This window comes from Balaenoptera physalus (assembly GCF_965194825.1).
Source record: "Balaenoptera physalus genome assembly, chromosome: 8".
Taxonomy (NCBI): Eukaryota; Metazoa; Chordata; class Mammalia; order Artiodactyla; family Balaenopteridae; genus Balaenoptera; species Balaenoptera physalus.
In genome coordinates, this window is record NC_138887.1 from 96,887,211 (window position 1) to 96,901,597 (window position 14,387).

The 14,387-nt window shown below is 39.1% G+C and overlaps 1 protein-coding gene across 2 annotated transcripts in view; it reads left to right on the forward strand.

Annotated features, from left to right (window-relative positions):
- Window positions 1–14,387, forward strand: part of LOC309665723 (uncharacterized protein) — a gene marked incomplete at its 5' end in the record, with an annotated part of 320,068 nt that overhangs the window by 92,897 nt on the left and 212,784 nt on the right. The gene's annotated exons all lie outside the window — the stretch shown is intronic.

Here is a 14,387-nt window from a genome sequence, read left to right on the forward strand (position 1 = left end):
TACTTGTTTAGGCTTTGTTTAGGCTTTATTTTGTCTTGTTTAGGCTTTATTTTGACTTCTCTCTAATCATATTGAGGGAGATTCATAATCTTATACATTAGAAATGTATTTCCAATTACATTTTAGAAAGACTTCCTGGAGATAGCTAAACTAATCTAAAGTTTGTTAAGCATCTACTGGGTATGGAACTCTAAAGTATACAAATATAAAAGCCATATGTGACTGGCCAACTAAGCTCAAGGAAATGATAATCTCATCAAAGAAAGGGAACCCGAAGAAACCATTACTAAGCCATGTACATCAAGTATAAAGTGATATATAGTGCTATCAAATTTTAAGTTATTTGCTTGTTCTAAATCTTGAGCAGCAGCTCTGTTATGATTTTAAATTATAGAATAAAATTTAATAATGCAAAAATACTGAGTCAAAGTGAATGTTAGTAGTATGCTTTTTGTTTCTATCAAAGGACTAAATATATAAACTTACTGCTTCCTTTGTCTTTATTACTAATCTTAAGAACTAGGAACATGTTTAATGTTACTGAACATTCATTTATGAGCGTGACATTTTGTTCCTCTCTGCGAGCCCAGGAACCATCAATTTTCCACTTCAAGTACCACTTTTATTGTGCAAACTTCGAACAGGCTACTCTATTCTCTGTGTCTGGAAAGTAGAAGTCTTAGGTCATTATTTAGGCCACTTACTGCATTTTGTTTTATTCAGTTACTGAAAGAAGTAATTTTCTGCAATCAAATTTATTGCTACCCCCAAATTACTTACAATTCTTTTGTCAAGGCAAAATATATAGTGAATGTTGTACTTCTAATCTACTAATGATTGTACTGTGTTGGTACACCTCCATATTTCCCTCTGGATTTAAGAAATCTGCCCTTATTCTCTTTTTTAAAATATTAGTTTATTTTTCCCTCTGGAGGCAGATAGTTCAAGACTCTGCTCTACAGAAAGACAGGGGCAAGAACTGTCAGACTCACTACTTGATCATCTCAAGATGGTGAATGACTTTGTAGCTATCACATCTAAATTCCAAGCAGTAAAATGGAGAACAGTACAAAGAGGAAATAAAACAAATGAATAAAATAAATCTCTTTTTAGAAAATTTCCCAGAATCTATCACATGATGCATCAGCTTACATCTTTTGGCAGAATTTGGTCACTTGACCCAGCTGGCTGCAAGGAGGATGGTAAATGTGCTCTTTTTCTGGCAGCCATTTGGCTAGATTAAAATCTATTACTACTAAAAGAGGGAACAGAGAGTGGGTAATAATAAGCAGTCTCTGCCATTACTATGCCCTGCACAATGGACACTTTTTTCATTTCATTTTTTTCTCCCTCTACTCACTACTCACTACAACTTCCTAAACAGTAGGGACTATCTTGTTCACCATTGTATTCCTAGGTCAAGCTCAGACCAGGCACACAGGAGGCACTTGAAAAATGTTTCTTAAACAAAGAATAGTTAAAACAAAGAATAGTAATTCAGTTATTCCTAGCCAGAGATGCATATTAAAATCATTTGGGGAGCCATCCCAAAACAAATACTCCTGGTTGCACCACCTACTGTGGAGTCAGAAGTCTTAACTAACATGTATATTTTGAAAAAGCTCCCTAATCAACTATGATGTGTATTCCTAGTGAAAAAAGTTAAAATATATAACAAGAAAAGGCAAAGTTATGTGATCTTTTAAAGAACATTAATTGGAATTTTCTGCTTCATATCCTAAGCAGGAGCAATAGAAACAACTAGATTGTTCTTAGGAGTTGTGAGAAACGTGACATGGGGATGGTTGTCTCTCCTTTCTTCCTTCCTCCATCCTTCTCCCTTCAAAATATGTTTCCCTTGGGACTCCCCTGGCAGTCCAGTGGTTAGGACTCAGAGCTTTCACTGCCATGGGCCCAGGTCCAATTCCCGGTCGGCGAACTTACATCCTGCAAGCCGTGCAGCATGGCCAAAAAAAAGTTCCCTTAGTGAAAGTCTGCTGGGGGACAACTCTCTAGTTTTTAGTCTGATAATGTCTTAATTTTACTCTTAATATAAAAAGTTTTGATGTTTATAAAAGTATAAGTTGACAGTTATTTTTCCTTAGCATTTTGTAGATCCTTTTTCATAGTTTTATGTTATTTTTTGTGATAATACTACTTTTTATCTGAATGCCTTCCTTTGTAAGTAAACTGTCTTTTCTCTCTGGCCCACTGTAAAATGTTAGACCTGGTTTTGAAGTTCTATATTTTTGGTCTAGTGTCTAAACAGGCAATTTTTTCTGCTTATCATATAAGAGTCTTTTGCCTAATCATTATTATGATTTCATCTTTTAAAATTTTAAGATTTATACAGAGATATTTAATATTTTCTATTTGATATTTATAATTACTTAAACATTAGGAGATCCTATACCTGTTTTCCTGTTGTTTTGTTTTTTTTTAATTCTTGCTGACCTCAGTCATGGTAGTTTATTTATTTGTGTGTTTGGCAACCTTTGATCATGAGTGTGTATTTTGTTGATCTTAGTCTGTGGGAATTCTAAGTGTCAAAATTTGGGTTGCTTTCCTCCAGAAAGAATTTTTTTAATTATAACATCTTAATGGAGATATAATTAACGTATTATATAATTTATCAATTTAAAGTCTACAATTTAATGGTTTTTAGTATATTCACAGAGTTATGCATCTATCACCCCATCACATTTTAGAACATTTTCATCATGCCATCAAAAAACTCCTAATCCATTAGCAGTCACTATCTATTTTTCCCTAACCCCCAGCCTCCCTAGGGAACCACTAATCTACATAACACACAGGGGCATGCCTGGGAGTGATATTTGGGAGAGGACAGCCTTCAATTGGGTAATGCTTTGTGCTATATAATTGTTTGTCATTAAAAGAGTTGTAAGTCTTTCAAATGCTCTCTACTTAATACCTACCTTACAAGATCAAATTTTTCTCCACTAGAGGATTAAGACATTTCCTTAGTGGAGCCTGCATGTCCTCCAAAAAGAAAATAATTTGTGATATTAATGAAAGTCAATATCAGGGGCTATTTTCAAGTTACTCCAGAAATATAGCAAGGACGTCCTTTATGAGTAATGGTGCAAGACTAAATTCTGTGTTCCTTAACCAAGACCAAGCAACCCCTTTTCAGTCCATTACCTCTTTTCATAAACTCCCAAGATCTACATCTAAAGTTACCTACTTGGCCTTCAGCTTAATGAAAAGTGCCTTTCCCAATATCTTTGGCACCATCAGGCCTGACTGTGGAAATCTGGGGAGAGGTGAAGGAGAGGAGTAATCATTGGTGACTAGGTCAGGGTAGACTAAACTGTCCTGACTGGGTGGATTCCTTCTGTTACCTCATTTAATAATGAATCACAAGTAAATAATAAGAAATTTCCACATTGAAATCAAATGCTGGGCTTGAACTTCTCCAATTCTTTCCTTTCATTGACTCTTGCCCCACACAATGTTAGCAGACGCTGGCAGCGTTCACACAGATCCCCCAAGGTCCCTTTTATTGTCTGTTGTGTATCCCCTCCCCCAGATTCAGTGGCTTCCCCTCCTCCCTCCCTCCCATTCAGTGTGGTTTTGCCTCCTGCAGCACTTAATAGGATCCTTTGTGTGATCAGGCTAATGCTGCCTTCCACAGGACTTTACATGAAACTGCACCCTTTCTTGGCTTCATCCCCTTTTTTTCTTCTGCTGCTTTCATCCTCTAAGAATTTTTTCCTCAAAAAATTTCCTTAATAAATCACTTGCACATTAAACCTCATCTTAGAGTCTGCTACTGGGGAACTCAAACTAAGTCTCATTTATTCTCCAAATATTTAGAAACAAACATGAAAAAAGGAGCTTGCTTTTGCATGGAAACAATACCATGGGCAAGTCAAAACACAAACTGGAAAAGCACATTTGGGACACATGACAAGACACTAATTCCCCTGATATATAAAGAGCTCTTAAGCAAACCAATTCAAAACCACCCAAACCTAACATGGGAAAAGGACATGGACCAAAAATTACAGCAAAGAAAAGATGCATAGCCTAACTTCTCAAAATAAAACAAATTATTATTAAAATGACAATGAGATACCATATTTATATTACTCAGATTGGCAAAGGCTCTACAAAGTATAATAATACAATGTTAGTTTGGGTATGGGGAAATAAGCACTAATTTTTGGAGGACGTGTTAACTGGTACAATCTCTTTAGGAGTCAGCATTATATATTATACCTTTAAAATGGACAAGAATTGCCTTTTCAACTCTGACTGCTCTTTCCCATTCTTCTCTTTAATTCTGTAATAACATTTGCTGCAGTCTGAATGTTTGTGCCCCTCAAAATTCATATGTTGAAATCTTAATGCCTGTTGTGATGATATTAGGATGTTGGGCCTCTGGGAGGTGTTTAGATCATAAGGGATGGGTGCTTTTATAAAAGAGGCCCGGAGAGCTTGCAAGCCCCCTTCCACCACGTGAAGACACAGTGAGAAGTCTGCGACCCAGAAAAGGGCCCTCACCGGACCATGCTGGCAACTTGATCTTAGGCCTCCCAGCCTGCAGAACTGTGAGAAATAAATTTCTGTTGTATATAAGCTACCCAGCCTGTGGTATTTTGTTAGCAACCTAAATGTACTAAATCAGCATTTATCAATCGGAAGTTACTTGTTCACTGATTTTCTTATTGTCTGTTTTCTCCTACTAGAATACAATCTCCATAAGAACACAGCCTGGTGTATGTAGTAACCTCCATGCTTGCACTTGGCATGTAATAAATGCTCCATATTGTTGAATCAATAAATCAAGTAGTCGGTACTTACGGTGTGGTTTGAGGTGCCCCAGTGACTCCAGAACATCTCCTTGATAGCCCTCTGCAATGTCTGAAATTCTTACTTAGGCAATCAATGAAGACCGTGAGGGAGCCTATTAAACTATTATTTCATGAAAATCTAAATAGAACTAAATTAGCTAAGGAACCAGAGCAAGAAAGAAGTAAATTTTAACTGAGGTTGTGGACCAGGTAAGATCAGAATCATGAAGTAGATTTTAATTAACTGCAAACAAGTAGATGACAGACTTTGCAGGTAGTGTGGGGAGCCTCACTTGGGATGTAGAGATTATCCAACCCAAGTAAGACAAGAGACGTCTTAAGATAGTACAGAGGAGAAACCAGAATCCAAACCAAAGCAGGCGGAGTACTACGGTGTCCATCACAAAGTTCCAAGCAGGGAAGTGAAAGCAAGGGCACAGAGGAAAACTGAAGGCATCAGAACAGTTCAAGCAGCGAGAAGCAGTGGGTCATAGCAAGAGTCTAGAGAGACCAGCAAGCCCTAGAGTAGAATCCACAGCATTATTTCTGGATGTAAAGGGAGGCATTTGAGGTGCCAGTGATTTTAGGCTGAAATATGACAAAAATGGAGACTCTCCAATTTTGCCACTTGTAGGAATATGGAAGGGGCAGGGTTGAGGTGTGGAGCAGTCTCTGGCCCTTCTTGTAGGACCCTATGTCATGGTCCAGCTGCTGCGGCTATACTTGACTGCAGACACCCCCACTACAGGAGACAGAGGGCTCCCAGACACAGTCTAGTTTCAGCCAAACCTTTGGTTTGGGACTTTGGTTCCAGCCACACTTCTCTGGGCACTTTCTAGAGTTGTCTTCCTTAGATTTAAAATTTTTATTCTAGGGGAGTTCCCTGATGGTCTAGTGGTTAGGATTCACTGCTTTCACTGCCATGACCTGGGTTCAGTCCCTGGTCAAGGAACTGAGGTCTTGCAAGCCGTGTGGTGCCACCAAAATAAAATAATAATAATAGTAATAATGATAATTTTATTCTATGTCTTTGAAGATAGCCAGAAACATCTCAGACATCACCCAAGCCAGCCTTCTGATGAAACGGATCTCTTGAGCTGAAGAACTCAATGGGTCTCAGTGCAACTGGTTTATTTTCTTCTCTGACCTGCTGCACTAAGGCACTCCAGGATTTGCCAATGGACTAGAAATGGTTCTGAAATCTGAATCCAAGGGATTCAACGGAAATTTGCTTGGCCTGAGCTAAAAAGAAGTTGAGTGATATCTGTGAAATAGGGACAATACTTGTACCAACTTCATAGGGTTGTTATTAGTATCAAATGTGTTAATATGTGTAGAGTGTCTGAGAGAGAAGGAAGGAAGGGAAAGGGAGGGAAGAAAAAGAAGAAGAATGACAATATTAGTGACTATTCAACTTGTCTCAGATTTGGGGCTGAGGCTAGACTCAAGCTAGTGCACTTTGTCCCGTTCCCTCATTGCGCTTTATATCACAAAGATGTGTAGGCTCAGTACTGATAAGCCCAGACGTCACCCATTCTCCATTGCATTTTTTGAGAAAGTTATATAATAAGGCTTCAATAAATAACTTCAATTAATCACTGTTGGCAAAGTTACAAGTTCACAAACATTAACCAGGAGATGAAAGACCTCCACAAGTTATTCAAATTTAACTCTAGGTAAAGTGTTAGTCTCTTAGTTTAAAGGACTTCTCATTCCAACTTCTTAGGTGCCACGATGTGGAAAGTTAGTAAATTTGAATACAGCATTTCCATTTTCCTGATCAAAACTGAGTAAACTAAGTTAAAACATAAGGCATAACTGCCACACTAACACCTCTAATCATTTGGAGTAAATGCACCGACACACAAGTACTTGAGTGAAAAAAATTAATAGAAGAAGTAACCATTCTGTAAAAGTTATCTAAACCAAAACAGGCAGATGGTTTAGGGGCAAAAACTGCATTGAGGTCTAACTAAATTCATACTTTTGAAAATATTTAGACTGAGTTTTAATTCCTTTCTTTCAAGTGAGGTTGACTCTAATAGGCAAGTAGGATGGTTAATTATAGAAGCAGAAAGATGTCCATCATCTACATACTATACTAGATAATTAAAATATTCAGGCTCCCTCTCAAGAAAATGTCCTGTGTTTGTTTCATCTCTATGATAGTGACTCGTCCAACAGAGGGCACTGGGCAGAGCTAGAGCATCTGAATTAGCTAGAACTGAGTTTTCCAGTTTGGGAATGGTGGGCAAGTCATTTAATTTTTTTCTAATGCTTATTTCTTCATTTGGAAAATGAGGATAATTCTTACCCCAGGGTATTTCTGAAACATTTAAATGCCGTAATTAATTGTTTACTGAAAGTCCTTAGATGATTTCATAATCAGTTGTTGATTGTCTGATTTTAGAGATTTGGTTGAAATTGCTTTCCTGTAAACACTGTCTCTTAATGACATTTCAATGAATCTCTTGCTGTACTCATGTTAACATTTGAAATATAATAAATACTGAACATTTGGTTAAGGCAGTTTAGGCCATCCATAAATATTACTTGTATCTTGGATTTTTTTAACTATAGCTATTACATGTTAAGCATTAAAAGCAAATAAACCTACACAATTGAATAAAAACAATATTCTTTGTCCAAACTATGAACATTCATTAAGTAGCTAAAGTACTAATTAGATGCAACCTTGGGAGACTCACTGCTTTATAATTTTGTTGACAAGTGAACGTGTGCCTTTGAAATTTCTTTTTAACTCTTTGAAGTTATCATGTTAGCTGTCTGTTCTGGCTTTTTTTGCTTTTATTTATATATTTTAGCAAAAAAAGTAGGTCTTATAAAGATCTTGTCCCTATCCCTCAGACTCATCCTTGGTCCATCCCCTAAGCTCATACTAGGTTCAAACTCTTCAAAAATTCTGAAGCGGAACAGCCTACAATCCTAATGAATATTCCTGGATATTTCCATAGCTGATTTCCCCATCCTGTCAGAGTCCCTTCTTTCCTGTGCCTTCTCCCAGTTGGTGAATCTCAAGGACACTCACATCCTTGTCACAAACTGGCCAGATTCTTAGTCGCCTGTCACAATAGCTCTGCATTCCTAATTCTCTGGTTTCAGGTGAGAATCATAGGGCACTCCTGTTCACCTCTGTTCTTGGCGAGGAGACAGACACAACTGCCTGCCCTGCTCATCCACAAGGGTAAATGTGCTCAGGTTTTTATGGAGTCGTGCAGAGGGGCAGAGATAACTAGGACTATTCATGAATCTTTATAGTGGCATTAGAAGGTTGGCATTGTAGTTAATTTTTCTTTTTGATAGCATCAGTCACATGTTTTGATATATATGTGATGTGCTAGGTGTATTGTTTATTTGGTAACAGCAAAAATATTGGTTATTAATGATTAGTCCTGTCATGTAGGTATAATAAACCTGCTAATAGCCAAAGTAAGTTTGATGTTGAGAAATACTCTTGTTGTCACTTCTTTGATTTTTGGGAGCTGCTCTTCCTCCTCTTTTGTGAAATAGAAGCCTGTTTGGCCAAACTAATATATAACAACCTAACAATGTAAAAAGATCTGGAATCTATATTAATAATTTGTTTTGCTACCATTCTTTTTTTTTAATTTTTATTTATTTATATTTATTTTTGGCTGTGTTGGGTCTTCGTTTCTGTGTGAGGGCTTTCTGTAGTTGCGGCAAGTGGGGGCCACTCTTCATCGCGGTGCGCGGGCCTCTCACTGTCGCGGCCTCTCTTGTTGTGGAGCACAAGCTCCAGACGCGCAGGCTCAGTAGTTGTGGCTCACGGGCCTAGTTGCTCCGCGGCATGTGGGATCTTCCCAGACCAGGGCTCGAACCCGTGTCCCATGCATTGGCAGGCAGATTCTCAACCGCTGCGCCACCAGGGAAGCCCGCTACCATTCTTTTTAAACGTCACTTACTTATATGCTACTTGCTTATTCCACTAATCCAATTTAAAAGACTGAAAAGAAGTCACATTTGACAAAAAGGAAAAACATTTCAGTCGGGCTGAGGGGAGACAGTTTGAAGTCTGAGCTTGAATATGTTGTTTTCTCGGTAGGCTTTTTCTCTGGACGCAAAGAGGTAGCCAAATGAATGCAACTTGCAACACACACTAAGGCTTGAATCAGTCTGATCTCCTGATAGAGTCGTAATCCATGGAGACCTCGTATAGGCTCCCGCTCAGGGCAGATGGTGTGGTGATAAACACCATCGCTAAGGCACAGCGCCACCATCAGATCTGGCTTCACTGCGGTATGACTGTGCTCAGTATTTCATTTCCACCAGAACAATTCCTTAATGGATCATATATTTAGATTAAAAATTTTGGAGGGGGCGGCTGGTTTCCTAGGGAAGCTTTAACGCCAGCAGGTCTATGAATCATTAAATGGTCTTGGGTTTCCATCCTTTATTCATGCTCTTCTTTCCTTTCATACAGAAAAGGGTGTAGGCAAGGGATAATTTTATTAATAATAACAACAGGAACAACTTACATTTATTTGTTTGCGGCTCACCGGCTCCTTAGTTGCGGCACGTGGGTTCCTTAGCTGTGGCATGCGAACTCTTAGTTGTGGCATGCATGTGGGATCTAGTTCCCTGAGCAGGGATCGAACCCGGGCTCCCTGCATTGGGAGCGTAGAGTCTTAACCACTGTGCCACCAGGGTGCACAGAAGACTTCATAGGAAAAGGGGGAACCCAAAGAAGCAGTTAGGAATAAGAGCTCATATATCTTCTTAACAAAGAATGATGAATTGTGAAGGAGTGACAAGACAAAGGAAAAGGGGTTTAAGCTAGGAAATATCTGAGGGAAACTACTGGGAGATAAGGGTCATTTCAGTAGGTTTGTTTGTGCCGATCCATTTTGGCGTCAACTGCCCCTCTGTGGTGATAAGATGTTCCCCTCTTCCTGGTACAGAGAGTACACCTTTCACATGGGAAATCTTCAGGCAGAAAGGGGGAGGTCAAAGAGCCCTTCTGCATTTGCGGTTGTGCAATCACCTTCAGCTCAAAATAATCAAAATATTATGCTAAAATGGCACATTTGGGGGTGGCATGTTCTGAACCCCTTCACAGGCACTGTGTTAAGTGGTTTGTGTACCTTATTTCATTAAAATTTCGCAACAGGCCTGCGAGATAGTTGCTATTAATATCCACATTTTTTAATTGGAAAAAAAAGCAAAACAAAGCTAAACTGCATTGAGGTTAAATAGTTTGGGCAAGGCCACATTGCTCCTAAATTGAGAAGCCAGATTCCAGGCCTACTGGTCTTCATGTAGAAAACTAAAGTTGCTTAATCCAGTAGTTTAGTCATTTACAGACATTAAGGAGGCCTGAGACAGCTCAGAATTCTGTTGTGGTTGCTGAAGAGATTAAATTAAAGAGATTTAATAACTTACCAAGGCCACTTAATTAGAAAGTAGCTGCTCTGGGCTTCCCTGGTGGCACAGTGGTTGAGAGTCTGCCTGCCAATGCAGGGGACACGGGTTCGAGCCCTGGTCTGGGAAGATCCCACATGCCGCGGAGCAACTAGGCCCGTGAGCCACAACTACTGAGCCTGCGCGTCTGGAGCTTGTGCTCCGCAACAAGAGAGGCCGCGATAGTGAGAGGCCCGCGCACCGCGATGAAGAGTGGCCCCCACTTGCCGCAACTAGAGAAAGCCCTCGCACAGAAACAAAGACCCAACACATCCAAAAAATAAAAAAATAGATAAAAAAAAAATTAAAAAATGGAAAAAGCAACACACCTGTACATGGTCAAGAAACCAAAAAAAAAAAAAAAAAAAAGTAGCTGCTCTGAGGATGCAAAACCCTGGTGTGTCAGACTCAAAGTTTTTGAGTATCAAGGTGGTTTGACCCATTCCAGTAAAAAATACACTTTACGTTGTGACCCAGTACACACATATAAAAATATATAACTGATAGATAAGGTTTGTAAATTCATACCCTTGCTACATGGGGTGACATTCTGTGTTTTCTATTCTATCCTATTCTAGTCTATCTTATCCTATTCCACTCTATTATAGTCTGTTTCATTTATTTTCTTTAAAATGCTCATTCCAACCAATTAAGTCAACTTTGTGGCCCACTAATAGTTCATGACCCACAATTTGGGGGAAAAATGCTAAGAATAGGCCTACTTAACATCACTTTCTTGGATAATCATGTTCACAATTACCCTCCACTTGTGCCTAAAATGCATAGGACTACTTAGGTGATTTAGTTTTTGCTCTGAAACACTCTTTGTGATTAGATTTTGTCCAGAGACGATTCAGTGTAGAGGGGCTAGCTGTGCTCCCTTGTGGAAGGGTCAACTGAGGTCTCCTATTTCCTTCAACTGGTAGCACGTGATCTTCGTTGAGGCAAAACATCAGTAGTCTCACAATCTATAGGTGGAGATAAAAGGGCAATTTAATAGTAAATGCAACTTTTACTGAATCTCTACAATTTGAAGTGAATTTTGCTAGGTATGACTCTTCCTTTTTCACTGACCACATTCTTTAAAGGAGACTTAGATTACTGCTATTATCCCCCAAATTCTCTGTATTGTCTAAGAATGCCACTAGCCATGGTAAACATTTCTTTGGTGTTCTTGGACTAGGAATTCGCAATTCCTAAATTTTTCTAGAGATATTCCTAATCTAAGTACATATATTGGTTTTTATGGGCTCCTGTAAGTCAAAAACAATTCTCTCTACACCTTGTTACAGCTATCTTTTTTAAAAAAATTAATTTGTTTATTTTATTTATTTATTTTTGGCTGCGTTGGGTCTTCCTTGCTACGTGCGTGCTTTCTCTAGTTGTGGCGAGCGGGGGCTACTCTTCGTTGCGGTGCGTGGGCTTCTCATTGCGGTGGCTTCTCTTGTTGTGGAGCACGGGCCCTAGGCATGCAGGCTTCCATAGTTGTGGCTCCCGGGCTTCAGCAGTCATGGCTCGTGGGCTCTAGAGCGCAGGCTCAGTAGTTGTGGCACACAGGCTTCATTGCTCCACGGCATGTGGGAACTTCCCGGACCAGGGCTTGAACCCTTGTCCCCTGCATTGGCAGGTGGATTCTTAACCACTGTGCCACCAGGGAAGCCCAGCTATCTTTTTATAGTGTGGGATAAATGCGAATGAATCATAACAAGCAAGATTGAATAATACAGGTAGTCCAGGGGAAATAACACTGTCCTTCAGATATACAGAACTTCTTGGGAAGAATATTTCATAGGTATCATTTCACACATCATCCCTGGAAGTTAGACTGATCTAGGTATTACCAATATATTTTTAAAGAGTTGAGTGATACCTAAAGATTAAATAATTTGAATCATCCAGTCATTGGATAATAAAGCTAAAAATGGAAATAAATCCTCAATCCTTTTCTGGATCTAGACTCCATAATCCCCAAAGTCACCAGCCTTCAGGTCCCATTGGCAGTTGGAAGACCCAGTTAAGACAGAAAGAAAAAAGTTAAAAGTAAATGTTGGGGCTTCCCTGGTGGCGCAGTGGTTAAGAATCTGCCTGCCAATGCAGGGGACGTGGGTTCGAGCCCTGGTCCAGGAAGATCCCATATGCCCAACTAAGCCTGTGCGCCACAACTACTGAGCCTGCGCTCTAGAGCCATGAGAGCCACAACTACTGAGCCCACGTGCCACAACTACTGAAGCCTGTGTGCCTAGAGCCCATGCTCTGCAACAGGAGAAGCCACTGCAGTGAGAAACCCAAACACTGCAACGGAGAGTAGCTCCCACTCGCTGCAACTAGAGAAAGCCTGCACGTAGCAACAAAGACCGAACACAGCCAAAAATAAATAAGATAAATTTTTTTAAAAAAGTAAATGTAACAAAAGGAGGGAAAAAAGTCATTGTAAAGGAAAACACCAATAAATGTTTCCACTGTTGCTCTGTGTACTGTATTCTAATCTTGGACTATATCACATCATTAACTAGAGAGAATGGTGGCAATTGGGGGCATTTTTGAGAGAATAAGATTAAATTCAAAGTCCCTGCTAATTGTAACCTCTAAGATACATTTTACTTTCCATATAACAGGGTAAGGTAAAACATAGCTATTGTTACTTAAGAATGATAATTGTCACATCCTTAACTCTTTATCTTGTTAATGTTTAAGATATGATAAATTGAATTTTATCCAATAGATAACTTGCACTTTGGGAGAATGGTAGGAGATTAAAAGTAATTTAGTGAAACTGGGGAAAAGAAAAAAATAATTCGATAAAAAGATTGATAGATTCACTCTTTCACCCACTCAATTAAGTACTTATGGATCTCCTACTACATACCAGGCACAGTACTGGAAATTGGGACACAATAATGAGTTTACAGTCTAGTGAGGGAGACAGACATTTCAAATTTGAACACAAACTGTGACTGGTGCTAAGAAATAAGTACAATTTTCCTGACAGCCTTGATACATTTAAAATAGCCTTGGTGGCAATCAGAGATTAACACTTCAATAGTCAGATCTACTTGGAAAGGCTGCACAGTGGGAACAGTCACGGAGAGATACATCTCTAAGCTCAGAATAGAGATTTTAAAAATCTAAGACAAAGAGATTAACATGAGAGGTGCAAGGCAGGATCCCATTGGAATAAGACATATACAATTCCCATATGGAATTCATTCTGTCCTTGAGAACCTGAAACCCCCAAAGCCTTCTTCTTCAAAGGAACAGGAACTTTCATGGATAATGAAAAATTTGAGTTTTATTTTTCTTTACACTCTGGCTGAAAAGCTGACCTAGACTGAATTGCCACACATTCCTGCTGGGAAGACATTTGGTTGCCCGAGACTTCAGCCATAGTTTTGCTTTCACAAAATATGCATTCTTAAGGTAGACTGCAGAACATGGCCTTTTAGGGGGAAACTCTGACAAGATTTTTGAACCAGTCCTCTATCCTAAGAAAAAAATTCAGTCTGCATCCTATGTGCTCCATTTAGGAGCCTGGTATCTTCTATAGGCTCCAGGTACCTTAAATAGATAAGAGGAAAATATCTGTTGTATTGTCTTTTGAAGCTGAACTCTTCGTTTTCTTTAACTGCATTTATTGTCAGCCTTAGTAAATGTACTCAGGTACATTTAATGCCATTGGGTCCCTGTTGTCTTTGGACAAAGGAAATTTATGAATAAACAGGTGTTTTCTGTTTATGTTAGACTACAGAGACCATTTGGACCTTTGCTATAATCCCATATGTAGAAGATTTAGTAACTAGGACTTTGACAATTCAGAGAAATAAAAACCAAAAGTCATCTGACTGGTCAAGGGAGGAGAAACAATGGTTATTGCTAACAGGAGACCAACTGCAAACTCATAGCCCATGTTATTGCTATTTTACTTTTGTGAATTTCATTGTGCAAGGCACCGGTAATAATGGAGGTGTTCGTTATTCTTCTTAAACTTTTAACTTGATTGGTACTGTCCAGGATGAGTTCTTGAGTTCTTGTGTACAAGAACTTGAGTTCTTGTGACTGGGCTGATAGTAAAATTGACACAAGACAGATTAAAGGGGAAAAATTAATTTAATTTCATGTGCACAAGAGGTC